General features: G+C 37.4%; 1 protein-coding gene and 1 long non-coding RNA gene across 2 annotated transcripts in view; one reads left to right on the forward strand and one right to left on the reverse strand.

The window, feature by feature from the left end:
- The window catches only part of cntnap2a (contactin associated protein 2a), a 431,066-nt gene that overhangs the window by 369,813 nt on the left and 34,455 nt on the right, over positions 1-26,798 (reverse strand). The gene's annotated exons all lie outside the window — the stretch shown is intronic.
- LOC135740554 (uncharacterized) lies at positions 16,541-18,394 on the forward strand. The gene is made up of 5 exons (XR_010529204.2): positions 16,541-17,077; positions 17,619-17,712; positions 17,811-17,941; positions 18,024-18,125; positions 18,236-18,394. It is a non-coding gene; the product is annotated as an uncharacterized lncRNA (long non-coding RNA).

Genomic DNA, 26,798 nt, shown 5'->3' on the forward strand with positions numbered 1-26,798 from the left:
AAACAGACACGGACATGCAGCCGCTTGCCATAGGGCAATACTTCCGGTTTTAAAAAGTTGCGGAAGGGTGCCACCTGGTGGACAATAGCGGTCTTGTGGAAAGACGGAAAATCTCGTCATTGGCGGGGAAGCGTTTTCTCTTAATTGACGAGATATCTCGTCAATGGCGGGGAAAGAGTTAAGACGTTAAATAATTACCTTAGAATGAGCTATTATTATCTGCATACAGCGTGGATCCCCTTACAGTCACCATCATGTTTCTACAGTAGCCCCCAAAGTTGTCCCGCAATGACCTTTAATTTGGCCCGTTATGCCATTTGAGATAAGGAAAACGATAACTCTCATTGACGCAAATGTTCATATTTCAAATTAAACATTTTCTAAAACATTTTTGTTTTATTTTTTACATTACAAAAATGTAAATTGACATTAAATGCAAGGGATTAAAGTGATTTTTTTAGCATGCATCACGAAACTCAATGAACTCGGGTATAGGCTAATAATGTTTGCTTAATTTTTTTTAAATATTAGAAAATTATAAATTGGGAAAATCAGGGCAACTTAAAAGGCACACTTCCCCTTTTTATAAAAAAAATACGCTAATTTTCCAGCTCCTCTAGAGTTAAACAATTGATTTTGACCTTTTTGGAATCCATTCAGCCGATCTCCGGGTCTGGCGGTACAACTTTTATCATAGCTTAGCATAATCCACTGAATCTGATTAGACCATTAGCATCGTGCTCAAAAATAAAACTCGACTCTTCTGTAGTTACATCGTGTACTAAGACCGAGGGAAAATTAAAATTAAGTTGAGTTTTTCTAGGCCGGCTAGGGACTATACTCTTATTCCGGCATAATGATCAAGGACTTTGCTGCCGTACCATGGCTGCATCAGGCGTAGTGATACTACACATACTACACATTCAATGGATTATGTTAAGCTATGCTAAAAGTGGTACCACCAGACCCGGAGATCAGCTGAATGGATTGCAAAATTGTAAAAATCAAATGTTTAACTCTGAAAAATGAGCCTATTTTCAAAAAAGTGGAATGTCCCTTTAAGTTTAATATAACACAGCAACATTCTCTTTAGGACCATGGCCCTCAGTCAGGTTTGATTTTTGGCCCTTGAAAGGAAATAGTTAGGGCACCACTGCCCTAAACGAACAAACTATTTAACAGTGCGCGTTTCGTCCCTACGTTGTCTTAGGGCGGTTTCACATTTGGTGCGATTGCCTGGTCCAAACCCGAGTTTGATTGCTCCCCCCTCCCCATGCCCCCCATGGACTGTGTTCACATATTATTTTTGCATCCGAACCGCGGTACGCTTGCATCATCAAGCTGCAGCCGGCGCATTCTCATGTTGCTTGGCAACCGCTGTAAACGAGAAGACGACAAGCATGATTGACGAACTGCAAGCAGAGAGATGATTTCTGAATGCCTCCGCAAAAATTGTCGTCGGCGACAGACCGTTGTCATCGAAACGACTTTAGTATGTTAGGGCGCAAGTGCGTTTCTGTATTATTTCTTTGAAAACAAAACCAAAGGTTTAAAAAAATAAGAACAAAAGTCAAGCAAGCATTCTATGCATTTTATTGTCAAGGTAAGTGCACGCACACAAACACACACGTCTGTTTTGGTGGGACATTCCATATAATACGTAATTAACAATGGTTCACTTCCACGATTTGATACGATTGCACTCACATTAGCAGCAAACCGATCTGGAGTTCACATTAACCGGACCCCAGACCACACTTTTTAAGCGGACTCGAGTACGTTTTGCGGGTGCGCACCCGAATTCGGAAGACAGCGTTCACATCATCCAAATGAACGGAACTCTGATGTCAATCGAACCCGGGTGCGCACCAAAAGTGCTAATGTGAAAATGCCCTTAGACAACTATGTTTGTCCTGTGGCAGCTACCGTAGCTTCTCATTGCGTTTCGAAATTGAGGTTGGTTGTAATTCGCAATCTCACGGGTAAGAAACCCACATTACACCTTTAAATCTATTTTTCATTTGAAATATTTACAAGAATTGTGATTTGTACAGTTTGTGTGAACAAAATGTCAAACAAAAAATACTGCATTGCAGAATAAAGAGTAACTATTGCTGTGTGTCTCTGCAGTTAAACCGCCATTTCGTTCCTTTGTGTAAAATTGTTTCATACTATATTCATGAGTGTGTCAGGCTCCCAGGCACTTTTTCTCAAAATAAATAAAAGAAAGTGAGGAATACCAACGTCGTGCTGAATTACTTTGTAATTGAGACACTTTACGACTGTAAACATATGAAAGAGAAACTACTCGGTCTTGCATGGATTCTGCAACTGTTTCTCTTCATGTCAGGCAGATGAGTAAACCAATGATCAAATCACTTATTCAAACAGACCGACTACATTTATACAAACAACACACAATAATATAGTTACCTTTCATTGGAAATTCCAATATAAATATGAATCAAGTCAAATCATTTTGGTTTCTAAACTGTGGATACATTACATATCCATCACAATTTTCTCTCTCTACTATAAAGATTCCGCTTACACCCATTGTTTTAAAAAACCTGAAAGTAAAAAAGACCCACATATCTTAAAATGAACACATAATGAGACATTTCCAAAAGTAACTCTACTTAGCTTCCATTTCAAAACCAGCCAGATATTTAACAAAGATGTACTGCAGAGGCCCAATTTGTAAAGAGAGCCAAATGTTATCTTGAACAAGAGCCAGAGAGCTCATTACAAAAGCTAATGCAATCTACTGACATCACTGTGCTCATCGGATTGTCAAGCAGTTGCTCTCAAAAGCTCTTCTGCTCGATTTAAAAAAATAAAATAATAATCGAATGCATAAAACAATACATGCATCCAAACTAGAGCAAAACCTCAGGCAAGGAAATGATTTAGCAGTTGAGACTCAAAAAGAGGCGTAAAACTTATAACAAAACAAATTATATAATTCAATAACTACTCAATCAGAATAAACTACAGTACAAGACTTCAGTCACCTTGACAACACTAAATCAGCCTCTCAAGAGGTTTCCATATGTAACAATTACCACGATGCATAAGATGCTATATCGAAGCTAGCAAGCAGGTTTCTTTCTCTCTGTCAGCATGTGGATGAATAAGATCTGGTGTAGGCAACTTATCAAGAGGTTATGTAGATCTTATGTACAGTAATGCATGCCACCATGGTGTCTAAGTGAGAAAAGGCAAGTCAGCGAGGGTTTATTATCCTGGGCAGTGGGCTCTGAGGAGCCAGATGGTGACAGGCAGAGGAAAGTCGGGGCTTTCACGTGTGATCATATCTCAAGCACATGAAACCAAACAAAAACATGAGATTGTAACTGGAGTTCAGCGAGAGGACAGCTGCACCGGCAGCGTAGGTATTAAAAATCTTGATTTGAGTCCAGAAATACAAAATCACACGAGGTGGGAAAACACTAAGGCAGCTGTTGCTGCCAGACCATGTTGTGTGTTTAGCTTATTGCAGCCAAGTAGAAAACGTGAGTGTAATAAATCAAACTGTGGCCACAGAGCAAATGAAATGCAAGGCATGTGGATACAGGAGTCGGAGACCACAATAAACATATGGGATTTAAAATTGAATATGGAAATTAACAGATCATTATAGGGCAGTGGTTCTCAAACTGGGGGGCGAGATGGTGCCAGGGGGGCCCCGGTTTTATGACATTTTATAAAATACATACATTTTTCATAAATTATGTGTAATGAAACCTCAGAAAAATAAGGCTAATATAAGTTTTGATTAATTAAAATGATTAAGTTTTAGTGTTTTATGTCGTACATTTTCTTTTGGGGGGCCGCGAAGGGATGCATCGTACCCAAACACGCCGAAAAAGTTTGAGAACCACTGTTATAGAGAAGAAGAAAAAAAACACAAAAACATATCTTTTGAATCTGCAGTATTTTTACAGAACAGGTAAATTGTTCAATTACATTGAAAAAAGGTTTTGCAAAAACTTCTCAAGTTCAAGTCAGATCGAGTGCATGCTGTCAGAATAACAAAAAAATTAAGCTTATAATAAAATGTAAAAGTAGTACTTGATTGCCTATAGAGATGCGCGGTTGGCGGTTACAGCCGCGGACTCCGCGGATAAACCGCGGATCGGGCGGATGACGTGACGAAAAATAACCCTGTCTGCAGAGGCGTCATGCCCATTCAAACTGAGGGGGCACGTGCCCCTTTGTTTTTTTTTTTGAGCCAAATGGATTTTGCATGCAACCTCAAAATCAAAGAAGCGTCCATTAATCTGTCATTTGTCTTTGAATCTGTTTAATATGCACAATATTATCAATTCTGTGCTGCATCCTTGTCACTTTTCGGAGATTCTCACATATGAGGTAAAATTTGATGCAATAATGCATTCCTCTAATAATTGTATCTAAACACATTTTTTAAATCATTATTGAAAATTAAAGTCAATCACGTGGCTATAGCTCATGTCATTTTTGTTGTTTATATACTTTATGGATTTAAAATTACATTAATTTTCTAGGATAATGCAGTTGTTGTGCAAAATGCATTAAAGACGCAATTAAACAAGTCATTTATTAAAACTTAAAATAAAACATGTCGTTTCAGATGTAAATATGATACCAATATGTCATTATTCCGATTGAATAGTATTTGATATGAAAGTTAGTCAACGCTTTTATTTTGGAGGTTTTTGCATGAAGGGAGGGGCGCTCAGATTGTTAGAAATGTAGGTGGCATGGAAAAGACTGAAAGCTCAATAATATTTCGTTTGATGTCTGTGTATGCACAAATTTCTGTGAGCTGTCAACACTGTGCCCCCTTAAGTAAATTGGTGCATGACGCCCCTGCCTGTCTGTTATATTCAGGCTAAAGTCTCAATATATTTATGAAATTAGTAGCATTAAAGTTTGATTTCACTCATTGATTTCAACCTTTGACATGACCACTTAGTCAATATTAAAGATATCAAAGTTATATTTTCACAGAATGTGCTTTACATTATGTATAGGATGATTTTATGTACATCAAAAATGACCTTAGCGTGGTTATCACAGACTGGGTCACATATGTCTCATTTACTCTGTTGCTGATGCTGGACTCTACTCCATGATAAGAAATGTTGAATAACCCCGCTTCAAGTTGTATGTCTGTGGGTCAGTTAATGTCACACAAAGAGAAAAGTGTATGGTTGGGCTTTCAACCTCAACGCTTAATTAAAACATTAATGCAAACACTTGATTTGCCCTTCTGTCAGAAAGCCCGAGACCAAAGATGAAAGACAGGCTGATCTGTCGAGCCCAGAGGGACAAGCTTACTGTCAGACACAGTCTGAACCTAACACCTGCTGGTCTCAAGCCCTCTGTTACATACTAAACCCCAACCTTTAAACAGAAGAAAGAAAGAAAGAAAAAAGAAAGAAAGAAAGAATAAGAGCAGGATTTGTCTTCACCACGAAAGCAATACAACAATGCAATTTCATGTCCTGTAACAAATTTGTCTAATTCATTGTTTAAATTATTTTAAAAATTGTTTGCCAATTGTTTGGTAACTATAACAGGGTATCAATTATAGTAAATTTAAAAAAGGGATAAACTTATCTTCATGTTATATTCTATATAGTCTATTCTTGTAACATAAATAAAACATTAATTGCAAATTGTCATAAGAAAATGATAACCTCAAGATCATGACTTAAAGGCCAAAGGTATTTAAACTGCTGGCAATTGAATTGAAACCCATTTCAAAGGCCTGCGTTTCAAATCTCTTTTGAAGTAAATGAGATCGGTTACACTTGTTGAAAGTGTTCACCAAATCAAATGCCTAAAGTGGATCAACATCAGACATGGATTGATGACTTCAAAATTCCAAATGAAACCAAAATGAAACCTTTTTTCAATCCAGGACCCACCTAGACAGGTATAATCTCAAGAGTAGTTTTTATTTTCCTTGCATTTTCTTTAAATCAATTTTCCTTTAACCCTGGATAACCCAGGAGAATCCAAAAACCCATTTCTTCTATTGTAAATTTTGACCCCATGGGTTCTCCAGGGTTAAAGAAACTTCCTAAGTTGTTAATTTTAATAAAGTTTGCAAATAAAGTAAAGCAAACTTGTATTTGCAGTTTAAAGATGGACAGTTACCACACATGTGGCCAGTATGAACACACTACTTGCGCATACGTGAAAGCAAAGCACAATGAATGCAACAACGTGAGCTTTATCCACGCCGCTTGTGCATCTGTGAAAGCAAAGCACAATGAACGCAACAACGTGAGCTTTATCCACGCCGCTTGTGCTACTATATAAGCAAGGCACAATGAGCATGTCAACACAAGCTTCATGCACGCCGCTTGTGTATCCGTGAAAGCAAAACACAATGAACGCAACAACGCAAACTTCATCTGCGCTGCTTGTGGATCCATGAAAGCAAAGCACAATGAACGCGACAACGCAATTTAAAGATGCAGTGTGTAACTTTTAGAAGGATCTCTTGACAGAAATGTAATATAATATACAAAACTATATTATCAGTAGACCTTTCATAATGAACCGTTATGTTTGTATTACCTTAGAATAAGATGTTTTAATCTTACAGAGGGTCCCCTTACATGGAAGTTGCCATTTTGTGCTGCCATGTTTCTACAGAAGCCCATTAGGGACTTTTTTATTAGGTTCTCTCTGACAATGACATGTTTGTCCTGTGGCGGCTTCCGTAGCTTCTCTATGCGTTTCGGTGAACGGTGGACTGAGCCGTTGGGGGCAATTCACAATCTCACTGCTAGATGCTGCTGAAATTTACACACTGCACCTTTAACGAACAGCCGGATCGTTATAATTTAGGAAGGAGATCTTGTGAGAGTTTGAATCCAGATCTTTTTTCCGATTAATCGTGCAGCCCTTCCTTAGAGTTATTAATATAAACTCCTTAGGGGCAAAGGAGTAATTTTTCGTGTGAGAGTAGCGTCCCCTTTTTTCTGACAGTGTAGGTTAGCCTTCTCATGCATATGAATATGTGGTGGAAATGTAAATCTCTACCACTTTCACTGCTTTACTTTTCTTAACGTCTTTGAGTTGCTGCTCCTACAATCTAATGACATAAATATTGGATTTTATGGGGAGTGCTTTTACATTAACTTCTACAAATGAAGAAACAACGGTAAAAGTCCAATGTACGATGTGTATGTTGACAGGTATGGATTGTGTTTGTTGTATGTGATGTGAGTTTCTACTTTGAAGTTCCATCTATTGGTTAGGTGAATATAATAAGTGCAGTGTACAGCGTGTGATTCAGAGCAACTATTTCGAGCATCATAAAAGCAAAACCTTTGCTCTTTCAGTAGACTCTTGGTTTTCTCACAATGTCCATTTTGATTTAAAAACACAGTTCTGATGTGTATAAAAACATTTACACTCTATGTCAAGAGAAACTAATGGAACATGGAAGTTTTTCAGTGCTTTCAGATCAAAAGATAAAATGGCCATCTGTAGCCAGTTTCACACTATTTTGTTGGTGCACTGTGATTAGGTTTTGTTGCAAGCGCGCAGGAGGACTTTCAATAAATTTCTATTCATTGAATGTTAAGAGTTTGCCAGTCTAACAGACCTGGGCTGAAGTCATTTAAATTTACCGTCTTGAGACCCCAAGCACACGTCTTCAGACTCATAAAATGAACTAAGACCCTTTATAAATATCAAACAGAAATACATTTAGGTCAATGTGACCAAAGTTGCTTTACTGAAAATACCACAGGGTAAGAGTGGACAAAAGGTCAAATATTTGCTCTAATTAGAATGTAACTTTTCCGGCGCACACCGCGGCCTTTAACTTGATTGGCGCATTGGTTAAAGGTACTGTTCACCCAAATATTAAAATTCCCTTATAATTTATTCATCGTCATGCCATCACAGATGCATATGACTTCCTTTCTTCAGCTAATCACAAACTAATAATTTTCTATTAAAATGCCATTATTTTCTTACAGAGGCAACAAGCTCTATAAGGCGCATTCATCAATCACAAAAAAAGAACTAAATGACTCCAGTGGGTTAATATGTCTTAAACATAACATGATATGTCTGTAAGATCATTCAGCTTATTTAGCAAATGATACATCACATATCCATAGAAACAAAAAAGTTCAACATGGCGGCACCTTGATAATGTTGATTTTCACATGTCTCATGACTAGTTGTTACAGTATATGCATGTTTCATCATGTAACACTCAACAACCAATGAAATATAACTATAAATGTGCCGCCTTATTTACATTTACCATGCTGATCTCTATGTTGCTATGGATACATATTCAATAAGTTCCAAGCATTCATAATTTTTCTTAAAAGCATATTGTGGTTGCGCTTTATTTAACAGTACGTGTACTTACCTTGTACATATATTAGGGATGCTCATATCAGTTAATTTTCCCGACCGACAACCGTAGCTTCTAAACCGAACATTAACCGTTAACTTATAAGATTTTAATATGAAATTGTCATTGAGTAAAAATACAGTTGACGGTTGTCTGTGAACTTGTAAAAACAAAAGATTTAATTTGAACGTGCAAACAGCAGCGACAGATCAACAACAGAACCAGGATTCATACATTATCAGATATTTACGCAACATTACCTTATTAAAAAGCACGCGATCGGTCCAGAGGATTAATATCCAAAAAGGGCAGATTGTCTCCGTTTCTTCTACCACAGTGGTCATTTCTAAAGCAGGATGCTTTTCAGAAAGTTTTGCTTTTGCGTCGTCTTTCTCCGTTTGTGCAAAAAGAGAGATGTTTATGTTCAGGGTCAGAGGCCATCACCGAACGTCTGTCCGGTTGTGCGCGAGACGGAACGCGTCATCTTGCGCGGACACGCGCGCGTCTCCGTTCAGCTTCCAAACACGCATACAAATGATTTCTCATACAAATTATTACTTTATCAGACCGTCAGGGCAGCAATAATTTGTGTCATTTACAGGACATTCACAAATTACAGATAGAAAAGTGGCTAAATGTCTGTCGGCTCATGACTACACGCACCATGTATTAACAAATATTTTTTTATTTTAACTGATAATGTTAACCGGTCATAAATTCTTACCTTCGGTTAACGGTTAAACGGTCAATGTGAGCATCCCTAACATATATGGTAAATATGTTGTACTTACAGACAAATGTGTGATGTGTGAAACACTACTGAACTTATAAATGAATGTGCAATATAAGTATTTAGTACTTAAAGGCAACTGTGGGTTTATGGGGTGGTGATGGCGCAGTGGAAAAAACACTTGCCTTTGGTGTGAGAGACCCGGGTTCGAATCCACTGTGACACACCATTGTGTCCCTGAGCAAGACACTTAACCACTAGTTGCTCCAGAAGCGTGCGACCTCTGACATATATAGCAATTGTTAGTAATTGTAAGTCGCTTTGGACAATAAATGTAAATGTAAATGTAATGACAGGTACTTACAGTATAGTGTACCTATATGATAACTAATAACAAACACTACTGTATTTACAAATTGTAAGTACAGGGTAGGTGTATAATATATACTGGCCAGTGTACGTTAATGACCAGCACATATAGGGCCCTATCTTGCACCCAGCGCAATTTACTTTGTCAGTGACGCATGTATCATTCGTATTTTGCACCGGCGCCCAGCGGGTTTTTCCCTCCACAGACGCACGTCGGCAAACTAGGGAATGAACTTGCGCTCCCTGGGCGGTTCAGCGCAAAAAAGGAGGCGTGTTGCGGCGCAAACCATGCCTGATGCTATTTTGCAGTTTCAAAAAACAATTGCGCCACTGACCAGAAAAAAAAAGTTTAAAGTCAGTGGCGCGTTGCGCATTGTTCATTATATGCTATTTTAAGGGCGCATGCTTGACCATAATGTATAGCGTGCACAACGCGCATACACTTGGCATCTAATCTACACAGATGCTACAGTTATTTTTGCAAATCATAAATTGTTACACTTAAAAATATTAATACACGAGATAAGGGGAATCATAGTGGTGAGCATTGTGGTTTTTATTTATTGTGTGGCTGCGTTAAAAAATTCTCATGCAAATAACGATTAAAATATTTTCATAAGTTAATAATAATAAGTTTGTTTTGTGGCCGTATAAAGTTTATTTTATGTAAATAATAATTAAAATGTTTTCACAAGAAACCTTAATGTATGTGAACTTGATTTGTAAGAGTCCTTTGGGGTTGGACCTTGCTTGCGTTTCTTGGGTATGATTTCAAAGCCCCCAAACCCTTTCAGCAGTGAGGGTGGACGCAGCGATGTCCTCTGCTGGCGTCAGGTCCTGAGGCAGATCCACCTCCCGTTACACGGCGTGCCCGATTTATGCTGGCAAGCTTGGGATTCCCCCGTCTCCTGACATCATTGTAGCGCTTGGCGCAACGATATGCCAGCTGATGAGACTGTGGCTATTTCCTCTCACGCCTGTTTAACCTACGCTGATTTGGGCGGGTTTCTCCTATCCCCATACAAAATAACTTCTCTGTCTTTGACTGCTCTTACAAGAACGTCGGTCTCCTCGGCTGTGAACCGCTCCTGGCGTACGCCTGGTAAATCCGTCATAATAATAGCAACCCGCCATGGAACTTGCGCCCTTGCGTTTAAAGGGAATGTTGGATAGCGTTCTGATTGGTTTATTTGACGTTACGCCCAAACCACACCTATGAATAATGAACCTACTTCAGACCAACCTCTTATTGATTTGCGCCCGGCGCAAGAGTTATTTTTCACGCTGGGAAAATAGCAACAGCGCCCAAAATCCGCCCACAAACTCACTTGCGCGTTGCGCTTCGCACTTGCGTTTCAGATCGTTAAAATAGGGCCCATAGTGTATGTATACTGTAACTTACGAGAAACACTACTGTGCTTATAAATTGTATAGTATATACTGTACATGGTAGATATATGATAACTAATAGACCCTTTTACAGCTCACGTGATCAAATAGCCTGCGCGCGCATTTTGGCAACAGAAGTGGTGTTATTGCCCATTGGTTCTAACGTGTTACCAACTCAGAAAGTTTATTAAAACGGTTTCCCAGCATCAAAATGTCTGGTTGTTGCATTTGGTTGCACTAATATAATTTACTAATATACGTATATATGTATCAGGCAACTTTATTTTTGGCCATCTGCTAACGTCTTCTATCTACTCCACTATAGTACACAGATCTGGTAGCTGTGTTGAAATTGTTGATAAAGTCAACTTTTTAAAATAACTTTCTCTGTCTTCACTGTTGATTCTTACCATACTTCCGTTGCCAAAATGCGTGTGCATACACTTCCATGTCATCATTGTGTACAAACAGTAAAAGGGTCTATAACAACCATCAAATCAAACCAGTCTTAAGTCGCACGGGTATATTTTTAGCAATAGTCGACAATACATTGTACGGATCAAAATCATACATTTTTCATTTATACCAAAAAATCATTAGGATATTGTGTAAAGATCATGTTTCATGAAGATATTTTGTAAATTTCCTACCATAAATATATCAAACTTTATTTTTGTAAGTGGATGGTGTTGCACCCATGCCATGTTGGGGAAATATTGGACAGAACACACTGCTGGGTTAAAATTGACCCAATGCTGAGTTGTTTTAACCCAACTGCTTGGTTATTAAAACACATGGTTGCATGACAACAACCCAACATTGGGTCCAATCTTTATCCATTATGGGTTAAAAATAACCCAGACATTTTTAGTGTGCTAAAGACTTTATTTGGACAACCATTTTTAAGGAGATTTTCTCAACAAAAAAAACATTATTGGACAAATATTGTCCTAACAAACCATACATCAAAGCTTATTTATTCAACTTTCAGATGATGCAATTTAAAAAACTACCCTTATGACTGGTTTTGTGGTCCAGGGTCACATATAAGATAATGCATTCTCATGTAAAACTTTTTTAGTTTGTGTTTAACTGATAAAAAGGAAGTTGTGTGAGTCTGAAAGGGCACAGGAGTTAATAAATTACTAGAGAAGTATCATATTTTGGTAAACTATTCCCTTAAAAGCACACTGGCAACAGGTAATAATTGTGAGAGATACACTAACACAAAAAATGTATGAGGGCCTGAACCTAATACATGCTTCAACATAAACTAATAACCCTGTCACACTATGTCAACAACATTTTTTGATGCATCTCAGAGTGCAAATCCACACAGGTTCCACTGCCATCCATCACTGAAGTAATCCTTGACCAAACAGCCCAGTCAGCACAACACATTTTTGAGAGCCTGAGCTTCGTAGTTACACAGAGAAAGCGAGAGCGCGGGGAAGTGAGCGTGATCAGTGGTCAACCTTGACACCAACAGTACGTCAACACAAGATGAATGGACTGCGTGCAGACAGAGCACATCACGGATAGTGGGGCCAAAAACATGCAGTGGTGTGGGAATATTAGGGGAACGAAGCCTGCCAGTAACGATTTGGAGAAGCCAGCAGGAGCCCTGCAGGAGGCTAAATACCACTAGCGCTAAACCCAGCTAATAGCTCATTATTTAGTCCACACATGTAAAAAGACTGACAGTAACAGCAAATTTCGCTAAGCAATCGGCCAGGTGGTCATGGAGAATTTACAACTGATGACTTAAAGATCTTTACAGTTTTTTAAAGATAAAGGGTGCAATTTTTGTGCCACTAGTGGTGATAAACGGAATTGAAAAATGTCAAACTTGTTTCTTAAAGCTACTATAGAGTGCTGCAGGGATTACTTATTTTTGTAGGCCAACCCAGAGGTTAGCAGGACACTGGTTTCCTCACACGTATGTGTGGGGCGGGATTATCAAAATAAGGTCCAGATTCCATTGGGGTAGGGGTGTGTTTGTTTATGTGATTTCAAATGTCAATATTAGCTTTCCGAGATCATGCACCCCGCCTTTAAACACAGTGCTTATTTTTTGTGATAATCTAAAAGTCTATGTAAAAAATGAATGGGCTTTTTTGCGAGGGAACCAGTATCCCGTTAACTTTAGGGTTAGCATACAAAAATATGTCATCCTTGCAGCACTCTATTTTTTTCCTCTCTATCGCCATCTCAGTTTAAAACATAAAATTACAGGTTGCTTCCAAACTCACATAAATAAAAAAACAGGTGACATTTTCCACAAAATCCCATCCAACAGCTCCACTTATTAGTCATAATTATAAGCTTATGGTGGTGAATTGTGTTAAGAAGACAGTTTTGAACCCAAATTGTTATCAGACCCTCCAGAAAAAAAGTGATTATGGGATTGCATGATTTAACGCATAATCAGCCAAAGTCTGGATATTTATGCGGGCGACGCATTTTTTCAAATACGCCGCACTTTCGCAGCATAAATTTCCGATTTCTGTGTGCAAAATATGAGGGGATGCATGATTTCATAATCCCTGCATTTTCGTAGCAAAAATCACATACATCTTAGCAGAAAGTTGAAAAATGTTGCGAGTCATGTCCCCTGTTGCCATGGGTACATTATGAAGATTACGTGATTATGTGACATGAACATAATTGAAAAGCTGCAAAAGCTGAAAACAGTCTTTGCAAGTTCCCACAGTTTTTTGCAAGTTCTCGCAATTTTTGCAAGTTCCCGCAATTTTTGCAAGTTCCCGTAATTTTTTAAAGTTCACGCAATTCTTGCAAGTTCCTGCAATTTCATCGCTTAACATTGCATAAATATCCCACATATTTTATCGCATTTTTTAAGGAAACGTGCTGCAAGATCAAGGATTTTTGCCTACAACAATCACAAAAAAGTTGTGTTTTTCTGGAGGGACTGTGTTATGTACTTGCTCATTAAAAAAATCTCGTTATTTTTAACCAAACAGTTATGTAATGCAGCTTTTAACACTCACACACACATGCTGAAAAGAATAGTCCTGATAGAAATGTGTCTTAACATTCAGTCGAACATACCAATAACAAAAAATGGGACATTAAAGGCAGGATTTTGAGTCATAAAAAAACCCTATTTCCACCATTCTCCTTTCCTTTATTCAGCCTGCAAATGCACCCTGCAACAGGCAATAACCCTCAACATTAAAATCAATTTGCAATTATAGTCTCACTTGATTTAACTAGCATCTCTATCAGCCTTCATTAGAGTCTTAGTAAGCATGCTTGTACCACTTTAATCAGACATATTGCCAACCCGAAACACTTCTACCAAACAATGCCCGTCTTCCCTAGCACTCCCAAAGGATCCTACAAGTGTCTATGCTCAGAGAAAATGGGAGATGTCCAAAAACAGAACTGGAAAAGGAGACTGACCACTTGTAGGTAAATGAATGTGAAAGGTAAATTCAGGTAAATTAAATGAGACAATCACTTTTTGTTTACTCCTGAATGAGCGCATTAACAGAAAGAGTTTGCACTTAAGCATTAGCTTTAAGGGTCATTCCACTTTTTTTTTTAAATAAGCTCATTTTCCAGCTCCCCTAGAGTTAAACAGTTAGTTACATCGTGTACTAAGACAGACAGAAAATTAAAAGCTGTGATTTTCTAGGCAGATATGGTTAGGAACTATACTCTCAAATTGGCGTAATAATCAGTGACTTTGCTGATGTAACATGGCTGCATCAGGCGTAGTGATATTACACTGTAAAAAATCCAATTAATGAAATGTTGGAAGGGCAAAAATATATAAGTTAAACCAATTTTCTTGTTTGGGCTTAGTTGAGTAGACATATTATTTTAAGTCTAGATAAATCTGTGTTTAAAACATTAAGTGAATGGTTATTTCCAAATTCAGTCAACATCAAGAATGGCTATGTTGACTGAACTAATTAAGACAAATCTGGTCAATATGTGGACTTATGACAGCTATGTTTCCTGACAACAAAATGCTCACAATATTACTGTTATTTGGTAACAAAATGTAATTTGAAGAGTTGTTCAGGCGTGAATGTATGTGCTTTAAGTTTAAATATGCGGTCGGTTAATATAGATAGCGTCTATTTAAAAATGTGCTCGGACACTTTCGGACGGAGAAGAGCTCCAGATGAGCTCCAGAAAATCACAGACACTTAAGCGCTCACACCCCGCCCAGCGCAGCCTCGCCTCGGCAAGCCCATCAGAAACCGACTGCTGGCTCTGATATCTCTGTGGCGTTTAAACATGAGATTTAATTCATTTTAATTTCTTATACTTAATAATAAAAGGTTTACCGGTATGTTTTAAATCATATTTTAGGATTGCACTTAAATGATATCGCTGTTGAATGATATTTCATATCTTTCACATTTGTTATAACTGGGCTGCGTACTGCCTGCGATTTTGAACTTCAGAGCTGAAGGTGCGAGTGGAGAAATAGTCCCAATATCATAACAATCTTAAAACTTCTAAATATACCCGTGTGTGTACCCGTGTGCGTGCGTGTGTGCGCGCGCGCGTGAACGCGTGTGTATGTATGTATGCGCGTGCGTCTGTGTATTTTGAATTTAAAATGTTTTAACTCGGAAGGATCTGGATCACAGGTCATTTCATCTGAGATCAATCCGCACGCAACAGCTGGAATCACTTACTGATTCACACAAGGGAGGACACAAGTCAGCCGTTTCCTGAAGTTCACGTCAGGTAAGTGTTTGTAATTAAATGTTAATTTTAGAATATATTAATTGGCAAAGACGCAAATACTCGACGTTTTTGTAATGATATTTTTGTAAAGATACATTAGAAGTGTGTTATGTTACGTGACCGAAGTAAAGTGGAGCTATTTTAGTTAAGGTAAAAAGCCTGGATATAGGGTTGGTTTACCGGACAAAGTTTAGAACTCGGTCTTTATTATAATTGGGACATTTTTACAAACAAACCTTATATAATACAATACTGGCATGCATTTTGAGACAAAACAATAGCACTCATATTTTAAGAGATGTCAGTAAGTTATTTTAGTCAGTGAAAAGCCCTGTCCGAGAAAACCGCCCAATAGTGTTTAATTATGTGTGATGTCTGAGGGAAATTTGGCCTAACATTAACGTTATTTAGGGAATAAAGTCTTTCACCGTCAAACTTTATTATATTAAACATGTTATTTATGTATGTGTGTGTGTGTTTATATTGCTCTGTTTATCAAACCAGAGCGGAGATGATGTGAGGGGCAGACCAGAAGGATACATAGCGAGACAGTCTCCGCTTGGACTGGCTGAAGAAAGTCTCCTAAATGGCCCTGGAGATGTTCTGACTTACTTTGGAGGCTTTTTGGACTGTTTTATGCCCTCTATTTAAAGAAGACTTAATTCTGTATGTTCAGTCTGTATGATAAGTGAATAAAAAGCTTTTGTTTTTATGTGACTGAAGTTAATTATTTTGTTTACAACACCAGCATAAATTATTTGATAAATAATTTAAAAATGTTATTAAAAAAATCCCAAATAATAAATATTAATTGAAGTAACACATAAAACATTGAGTGAATACTTAAATTTTAATTGACAGAGTCTTTGCTGTAAGTTTTTAAAGATTCAACTGATTAAAGAGCACCTATTATGGGATACACGTTTTTTAACATCCTTTTGTGTGTAAGTGTGCATTAGTACATGCTAACGATATTCAAAAAGTACATACCTCAAAGAAAACGATGACGCGAGTTATCGTCTCTAACGTTCGAGGACTACAAAAAACACTCGGATTGTAGGCAACAGTTTACTTCCTGGGATTAGTGACGTAGATAAGACCAACATTATCATAGTTCAGCCCTCTCTGCTTTGCTTGGGTACGCCCTCAAAGACGAGGGTGGGGTGGGGAGCGCCGAGTCAGAAGAGAGCTAAAATGGCGGAGGTTGGGAGTCCCTGCTTTGACTCTGTTTGCAAACTCTTGTTTCATTGTTTAAGCGATTAAATCTCTCGAGTAGACGCTGTCTCTTTAGATGCGAGGGCAAAATAGCACTTTATGGACTTCCACAGAGGACATCATGTTTAATACGGTTCCGGAAAAATCCAGTCAGAAGTTGTTCACGGAGTTTTCACAATAACTGCTTCTCATGAACCGAAGCTGGATTTGAGCGACGTCTCCTCTTGAAAGTTGGATTACTGTGCACTTCTGGATCACAGACTGTAAGTATTCATGTTTATTATTTGCCTTTTACTGTACATTACGTAACCGGTAACCGGAGATTAACATAATGTGCGTGTAGAGCTAAGCTTGCAAGCTAATTGTTTTGTGTTGCAATACTGTATTTCATAAACAACGTACCATATTTACACACGTGTATGTTGAATTATGCAGGCTTTCGTTTTTTTTATCGATGTTGGTTTAGACATGTTTACAAACTTGCTAAGTTGCTAAGATAAATACAAATACAAATGCCAGCTAAACTGTTACCAGTAAAATTTGTTCTCATGATCAAACTCAAGAAACTCTAAGTACAGATGATTTGTTTAAAGTTATATGTATTTTACTGTTGTATTTACTTGAAGCTTTCTTAGATTTTGAAACGAAGTAAACACATAATGTATGTTGCTAATGTTGGGCCATGTAATATGTAATACATTTACGTTTTAATGAATAGTCTAACGATTTATAGTTGTTGTACTCTATTGTTATAATATTTCTTTTTGACTGAATACATGTTTGTTTTATTTGTCTATATCCTAGATTCGCAGCTGTACACATCCTTCTACACTGTATGCAAACATGCAACATCATTACACACAGTACAAGGAGTCAGACTGGCATATGAGGAGCAAAGGTGTTTAACAAATATTATGTATTTACCTAGTGAAACCACTACCAGTCTTAAATGTATAACTGATGATGACAAAGTTTTTTTTCTCTGCATAATCATAGGAACCCAGACAGTAGCATCGTTTCACAATGTTTCCATCATCATCAGTGGATGCCTTTGCCGTCCGTAGCCTGAGATTTCAGATTTGCAGCAAAAAAAAAATGATTTTCTCATTTATTGGAATGCTGTGCAGGTATTTAAGTATTTTAGTAACTGTGTTAAATAAAGTAGTATTTACTTTTACAATAAATTAATTGCTTGTTTATATTTTACAGGTATTTGTACCTTGCAGCCATCCATTACAATGTCACCAAGCCGTAACAAAAGCAGGAGAGGGAAAGTACAAGGCTATGTTCCCAAAACACAAATGACATACCGTAAGCAGTAATGTTTTATTTCAAATACATTCATAATTAAAAACTTAATGTATGAAGCAGGGAAATAAATTATCAAAACAAAAGATTTATTGACTGCAATATTTCTACAGTTATGTGGAGGATGTGATCAGGCTTGTGTTTGATGAGGTATTTGAAGATAAGCTGAAGGAAACCCCGATTCCAATGGACCTGGCATCACAGTTTGAGAGACCTTCAAAGGAGGACGTGATTGCATGCCATCTTCAGTGCAGGGGTCGTCGAAAGCCAAAATTGTGCAGGGGTTGTCGAAAGCCAAAATTGTGACCGATCTGATCAGGAAGCTCCAAGCGCATCTGGAGAACAACACACGACAGGATGATAACCTTATAGTGTCGTCTTAGATAGCACCAGCTGACAAAGCTTTGATATGCCATTTATCTGAATAGATAGCTGTAAGAAATGAATAGAACAATTTTTGAAACAAGAGCACAATATGGTTACTAAAGTATGTTTATTTGTATATTGTTTAACATTTAAATATATATTTGTAATAAATAAAAAAAACTTTTGACTGACTATTATATTTTCTTTAAAGTTACATCTTTTGTTCTTTTGGGTACTTTGTTACTATAATGATACTTTAGTGTTATTGGTTTAAAAATGTAATAAAACTTACTCTAGTCCTGCACCTCAAAGGCTTATAGTCGGTACAATAAATGTTCTGTGTGTAGGGATTTAGACAATTTGTGCAAAACCTGGATGATGAATCACGCAGGTAAGAGGCCCTGGAACATGTTGCATTCTCCTTAAAACCTAATAAGTAAAAACATAGCACTTATAAGTAAGCAGTTTTTCATAATAAACTTTACCATAGTGAAATAATGTAGAACATTCATTTCAATTAATACTTTCTTTGTGCTACATTTGGTGTTTCCATATAGTTTGCACAGTAATATAGTATGTAACAGTCTTTTATAATAAAGTTTACAATAGTAAAATAATGTTAATAAGTGAAATAGTTTTATAATCATTTCAACAAATACTTTCTATGTGCTACATTTGGTGTTTCCATATAGTTTGCACAGTAATATAGTATGTAAGCAGTCTTTTATAAACATTTTACTACAGTAAAAAAATGTTAACAAGTGAAATAGTTTTATAATCATTTCAACAAAAACTTTCTATGTGCTACATTTGGTGTTTCCATATAGTTATGTAGTACGTTATAATTACCTTTTGGATTTTCGTCTTCGTTTAGCATTCTGGCAGAGCTAAGGACACCTAAAAAAGTTAAATCCAATCCATTCATTGACGGAGATCGTTTATATCGTAACGGCCGTCTGAACTCTCTGGATCGAGCTTGAAGTGGTAAGGCAGTACAGACACCATCGTTTATAGAGAAATATAGCGCTTGTTTACGTTGCCTGTGACTCTCAGTCAGAACCGGAAAATCCACGCGTAGTCAGGGGCGTAACCTTTCAAACACACGCCGAAACCAGTTGACCAATAACAGTTGAGTAGTCATCTGACCAATCCGAATACACTAGACATTTTGGGAGGCGGAGACAGGAACTAAACCGAGCGTTTTCCAGACATGCAGAAATCGGTGAGGTATGTAAGCAATTTATAAGACTCACAGTGCATTAGTTCAAGTTTAATAACATGTATGTACTATGGGATATTACAATAACGTGCTAACTTGCTAATTTATTAGCATAATTGGTGCTCTTTAAAACATTTTAGTTGAATGAACTATAAAGCTAATTGAGCCAACATACTTTTTTATATTTGAGTCAAATTTGGGCCAACTAAAAAACATCAATCCAGGTAACACTTTGGAGACAGAAATTGAGTGAACGTAAAATTTCTGTGGAACTAGTTACTAAAAAATAATTCATTGAGCCAACAATTTATTTTTTACAGTGTATGCATTGCCAGAAAATAGTCTCCTTGGTAACTTTCAATGGCAGGGGACCATTTTTGGGCAGTGCGTAATATCACTACGCCCGCTGCAGCCACGTTACATCAGCAAAGATATTGATTATTATGCCAGAATGAAAGTATAGTCCTAGCCATATCTGCCTAACTTTTAATTTTACGTCGGTCTTGGTACACGATGTAAATACAGAAGAGTCAAGTTTTAAATAGGAAAAATATTTAAACTCTTAAGTTATTTTTGAGCGTAATGCTAATGGTCTAATCAGATTCTATGGATTATGCTAAGCTATGCTAAAAGTGCTAGCGCCAGACCCGGAGATCAGCTGAATGGATTCCAAAAGTTAAGAATCAAATGTTTCACTTATGGGAGCTGGAAAATGAGCATATTGTTTTTTAAAAAAGTGGAATGTCCCTTTAAATCTTGAATCTTTTTATGTGCTTTGTTTTCTCTTTGGGCTAAACCAAAACCATAGTAAGACTTTATTGCCTGCCCCTGACACATACTGCTGAAAAAGACTTTTTGACCTTTCCCCATTCTGCAAAGTAAGAGTAGGAGTTATAGCTGTTAGCCTATTACTTGCATAAAAAATACATTTTATTCCCACATAATCAGTTCTAAAATTCATAGTTTGTTATGAATCTGCAAAATTCAATGGTTGTATTGCTATACAAATCTGGCAGTAATTTCTCAAATAAACTCGTTAATCCATACAAGTTCAAGTTAAGTAGTGACTCTACAAGATAAGTTTGATTTGGGTGAAGTAGACATGAACCTCCAGGCATCTTTGCAGGGGAAATAAATCTCCTGAGGACCTGGAAGTGAGGTCAGAGACGCACTGACACCCACCAACACGCTGAACCGGATGACCTCAGAGAACAGCAGAAGGGATCATCGCTCATCTCCATACTCATGAATCATTCATCTTTCAGCACTGCCATGCACACTTTATCACTCACACACATTTATATCTCTCTCTTGCGCACACACACACACACACACACACACACACACACACACACACACATTCTGGTTTACATGTTTTGTGGGGACATTCCATAGACGTAATGCATTTTATACCATACAAACTGTATATTCTATTCCCCTTACCTGCCCCATTCCCTAACCCCAACCATCACAGAAACCATTCAGCTACTTCACATTTTCAAGAAACATCATTCTGTTTGATTTATAAGCTTGTTTCCTCATGGGGACATCAAAATGTCCCCACAAGGTCACAAAAACACTGGTATTCCTATCTTTGTGGGGACAATTGGTCCCCTCAACGTGATAATTACCAGGTACACACACACACACACACACACACACACACACACACACACACACACTTGCATAACCTCAAACTTTAAGTTTTGTATCTCATCTAGGTTGGCCTGTAAACGAATTAAAAATACACTTTGAATCTGACACAAAAAGAGACATTTTAAAATGATACAGACAGTTGTCAGGATTTACAGCAGCATTGGTCTAACAAGTTGAAAGCTTTATTGGATGTGTGAATGCCACAATTGCACACACACTTACTGGCACAGTCTTTAACACTTTCCACTAAGCTTTTATAAGCACGGAACTTGATTCCCATGAGTCCATGTACAGTGAAAACAAGAAAAATAATTGCAATTCAGACAAATGTTTAGTCACTCTAAACCAGTGTTACTTTTAGACAATAAGCATGGCAAAGATTGCGACTAATAAGTTTGCTGGGGTCCCGAAGTCCTAGGAAAATTTTAATGATGACAGCGTGATGATAATGATGAAATACACACCTGGCACCCGGCTGTGATGAATGGATTACAATTAGAGTGCTAAGAAAAATTTCTCCAGGGTCTGTAGTAAGTGACAGGCATGGTAGGAAGAATACATGAACTGCCTGCATGGCACTGCACAATGTGATCAATGATGCACTGGTTTCACTGTATCTTCTGTATCTCAACATTTAAATGTTGCACTCGGGTATAAAGTAAAAATGACAGTTTTCAGATTGCTTTGAAAATGGTCAGGGTCATGCTAGAAACAACTCGAAACAACTAGAAATAGCTCACTATAAAATAAATAGCCAGAGTTATATAACATAATATCCTGGTCACATTTGTAGGCTGCATACGTCATCATGACTGTCTTCAGAATATTACAAATTAAAAATTTGACTATTATTCTTAATTAATCATAAATTGTTGAATGTAATGCATGTGCCATTTCACTTGATTCTTCGTCTTCTCCATCCTCGAAAGGATAGGAAGTGAGGAAAGGAAACGAGGATGCACAAGAGAGAACTGAGAAGCACCCAGGGACCATCGATGCTAACTGGTTTTTGCATTGCATTGTGGGAATTTTTAGGGAACAACCTTTCCATTGCATTAGAAGGATTTGCAGATTGAAACAAGGCTTAAAATGGCCGACTCACTGATCAGTGCCCTGACTACTGAACAAGGAAGCTGACTGAGACGCAGCCTATGATACAAGGAATGACTACAAAATTATAAAGCAACTTCAAATAAAAGCATGAACACAAAAAAATAGAACCCTAACACATACAGTATACACATTGAACTGTATAAGGTTGAGTAAAATATTGGCTAATTTTCATTTTGGGGGGAACTACTACTTTTAAAGTACTTCTTAAAGGAATATTCCATTTTCTTAAAAGAAAAATCCAGATAATTTACTCACCACCATGTCATCCAAAATGTTGATGTCTTTCTTTGTTCAGTCGAGAAGAAATTATGTTTTTTGAGGAAAACATTGCAGGATTTTTCTTATTTTAATGGACTTTAATAGAGCCCAACATTTAAAACTTAACTCAACACTTAACAGTTTTTTTCAACGGAGTTTCTAAGGAATCTAAACGATCCCAAACGAGGCATAAGGGTCTTATCTAGAAAAACGATTGTCATTTTTGACAATAAAAATAACAAATATACACTTTTAAAGCCAACTTCTCGTCTAAATCCGGTCCAGCGTGACCTAACGTAAATGCGTAGTGACGTAGGGAGGTCACGTGTTCCATATATAAAACGCACATTTGCGGACCATTGTAAACAATAAACTGACACAAAGACATTAATTAGTATCAGTTGACATACAACAACGTAGGAACGGTCCTCGTTCTCAACACTTGTAAACACTGGGGCGGAGTTTGGCGTTCGTCCTCTGTGACCTCTTGACGTCATGACGTATTGCGTGGGGTCACGTTGGCGCATCACGACCAGATTTAAACGAGAAGTTGTGGTTTATTTAAACTCACCACGCCACTAAAAGCAGTACTAAGCCAGATAAATGCAGCAATAAATAAAGTTGTCGATAACAAAAAAATCGAATCTAAAATCAGTCTTTGATGCTTAATTGTATGGAAAACACAGTGATCAACCAATATTGAGGCCTAAAGTGTTTCTACAACCCATTAAAGCAGACAAGATTTCTATCCCTTTGAGCAAAACATCAACTTCAAATGCTTTAGATGTTGCAAAACCTCTGCACATCCATTTCCCCCTCAAGGTAAAGCTAACACAGACACCAGGGTCAGATTATCAGGCTACTGTATGTGTAAATGTAGTGGTTCATCCAGCACAACATCCACAGGCTGCATTTAGCATCAGAGATTCATGTTACCAGACAAGCCAGACTCAATAAGTAGGCTGATGAATCTGGTTACAGAAAACGTTGCATCTTGGCTAGAACCTGGACGTTATCAGCCAGAACAGCTTAATAACATTCAGTTCGAGGCTGTTTAACCAAGACATCTGAGCAAGCAGGACTGGATGCACCGCTTGATTTACATTGCACCCCCTCACACTGCATGCACTGAACACGTAACGCTTTAAAAAAAATTCTCACAGCTACAAATGCCTTAACATACAGACTCTAAGACTTTGGATTTTATCCACTGTCAATGCAAGGTTGCAATTTTATCAGATGACGTTTGGAGGACATAAAGCATTTGTTGCTTGTACATTAGATTCAAATGAAGACCAAATGATATTATGCTCTCGGCACATATTATACGTTTATTAAATACCTTTGTTCAAATCTGCTTAATCCCGACTTTAGGGCATTCAGAAATACAGGTTTGTTTGCAAAATCCATTAAACACCACTTTTCGAATTTTTGATCAAAATATTTAAAGTGCACGGACGACAAATGTGTAACAACCATGGATCACATTCAAACTTGTGTCCCCTGTACTTGAATGCACCTTGTGAAAGTCACATGCATCACAGCGTCCACTAATGTGTGGTTCAGTTTCCTAATTAAATTTTTTTAATCTTGACTTATTATTTGCAATGTTGCATCTTTAGCGATTGTGCAACTGTTTACTATGTCTTGTCAAACGAAGTGAATTTTTTTCAAGTGGTGTTTTGTGCCAATAAACCTTGCATGCACTTGGAGGGTTTTGCTGTGAAAGTGATATTTGTAAAGGCATTTCATTTACTAAATAATAACCTTTTCATTGCCACTAAGGTGAACTTATTGAACCTAAACATAATCGCCTCACTCTGAGGGTTTGGCATCAACAAAGAAATAAAATCTCAGCGATCAGATTGATACCCTAATTTGTTTAGCAAGGATTAAAATTGGTTTTACACTGATATAAAACTCTACCCACTGTTCTCTCTACATTACAATAGAAAATTGATGTCCTGCACTCCATCATCCTGTACTATTTTGGCTCTATATATTTTTAGTAGTTAAAAAGCCGAGCTGAGCATGCAGTCATTTTCATCGTGTCACTTCCTGGCCTCCCATTGTGCTATTTTATAACTGCTGCATTTTCATTTTGGGGTAAATTCAAGGCGTTAACAGTAAAGTATCGTACTGATTATTTTAGGGAAGTTTGGGTTAAGGCTTCATGCGGGACCTCAAGGCACACTGCAATCCAATTAAACTGTCGGCATGTGACTCAAAGCTTTTTCTTGGGGGGGTTTCAAAGCCCAAAGAGTCCAAAAGGGTTACAGCTGGGTTTCCTTTGAGATACAGTAGCTCTCGTGGTGTTAATGACTAACAGCAATACCTCCGAGAGATGAGAAGGTAGCATGCTGTGATTTTGCTTTAATAATACAAAATGGCAAGGGTCCCTTTTTAAGAATAAAATAAAAATTTTATGCTTTATAGACAAAAGGAGGAGGAAAAAATTTGTGAGAGAGCTTAAAAAAACAATAATCTAATGGAAAGAAACCTGTTCACACAGATTCTGGCAATGTGTGGAAGATGAAGTAATGACCTGATATGTCTGTGATATAAATATAGGCATGCCAGAAGGTGAAGAATTTTTTATTTTTGTTCAAATATTCTGTGCTTTTAAGAAAGAAAGACAGAAAGAAATAACCACCACCCACCAACAGTAAATACAGAGATTTACAGGCATTTTTTTCTTTTTTATTTAAAAAATACTAATACTGAATAATGGTTGAAAGGTGCTCTCATTAAACCTCAAGCTATTTTAATTGCTGTTCAGTTGCAGATATCACATCTGTACACAGACTTCTCTAGCTAAACGTGCTGACGCATCCATTTGACGTGATTGGAAGCTTGATGTGTAAAAGATTTTTATTAAAGGACAAGTTCGGTATTTTACACTTAAAGCCCTGTTTTCAGATTGTTTATGATGAAATAGTTTTACTCAGTTTTGACTGAAATTTGAACATATGATGCTGGCCTGAGAATTTTCGGGTGTTTCTTGTATCACCTCCCACCTCTAGAATGGGTTTATAGGTGCACAGGAACAATCCTTCCTAAAATGCATTAAACTTTCATTTACAAAGACATGAAACTCACCAAATGGTCAGGGGTGTTCACTGATATGCTCACACAAAAATCGCTGCAAAATACGCATTCCAACAGGTTTTATCGTAGTTTTGTCCAACTCCATTGACTTGTATTAGATGTGCTGTGAGGTACGCTATTACTCCGCGCCGGGAACTTTGTTTCTATTCTTGCAATTGGCAAAGGCGGATTATCGCCACCAACTGGGCTAGAGTCTCTATTATTCAGGCTCTAAACGGAAGAATGTACGGGTGTGAGGCGTTTGGAAAAATAGGTCCACAAGTTTACAACAAATGCTTAAACACCTGTTGGAAAGCATCTTTTGCAGCTATTTTTGTGTGAGCATATCAGTGAACACCCCTGACCACTCGGTGAGTTTCACGTCTTTGTAAACGAAAGTTTAATGCATTTTAGGAAGGATTGTTCCAGTGCACCTACCCATTGTAGAGATGGGAGGTGAAAAACAAACACCCGGAAATTCTAGGGGCAGCCGCATGTGTCGAAATTTCAGTCAAAACCGTTCTGTTTCATCATAAACAATCTGAAAACAGGGCTTTCAGTGTAAAATACCAAACTTGTCCTTTAAACAAATAGATTTTGTATTCACATATAAACTGGACAACACAAAAAAATTCTAAATCTTATTAAATAGGACACTTTTATATTGTGTTTTATTGATATATACAGTGTATTTGTAGTACATAAGCCATGTATATAAATGTATAGATAAATGTGTGAACTATTCCTTATAGTGAGTCTGTTTTACAGCAATAAAATCTGAAACGCAGACTTTTGCTTCATCTGCTGTTGAGGAGAAATAACTGAGATAATAAATAGATCTCATTTCTGATTTTCTTTTCCTATGAGAAAACTTGAAAGTGCCACGTACTTGTGCAGCGTGCGCTTGTAAACCAAAGTAATTTTCTTGCTGCACAATTTCCTACACTCTTAATAATGACATAGCTCAGGAAGAGCCT

Source organism: Paramisgurnus dabryanus, chromosome 22 (genome assembly GCF_030506205.2).
Source record: "Paramisgurnus dabryanus chromosome 22, PD_genome_1.1, whole genome shotgun sequence".
Taxonomy (NCBI): domain Eukaryota; kingdom Metazoa; phylum Chordata; class Actinopteri; order Cypriniformes; family Cobitidae; genus Paramisgurnus; species Paramisgurnus dabryanus.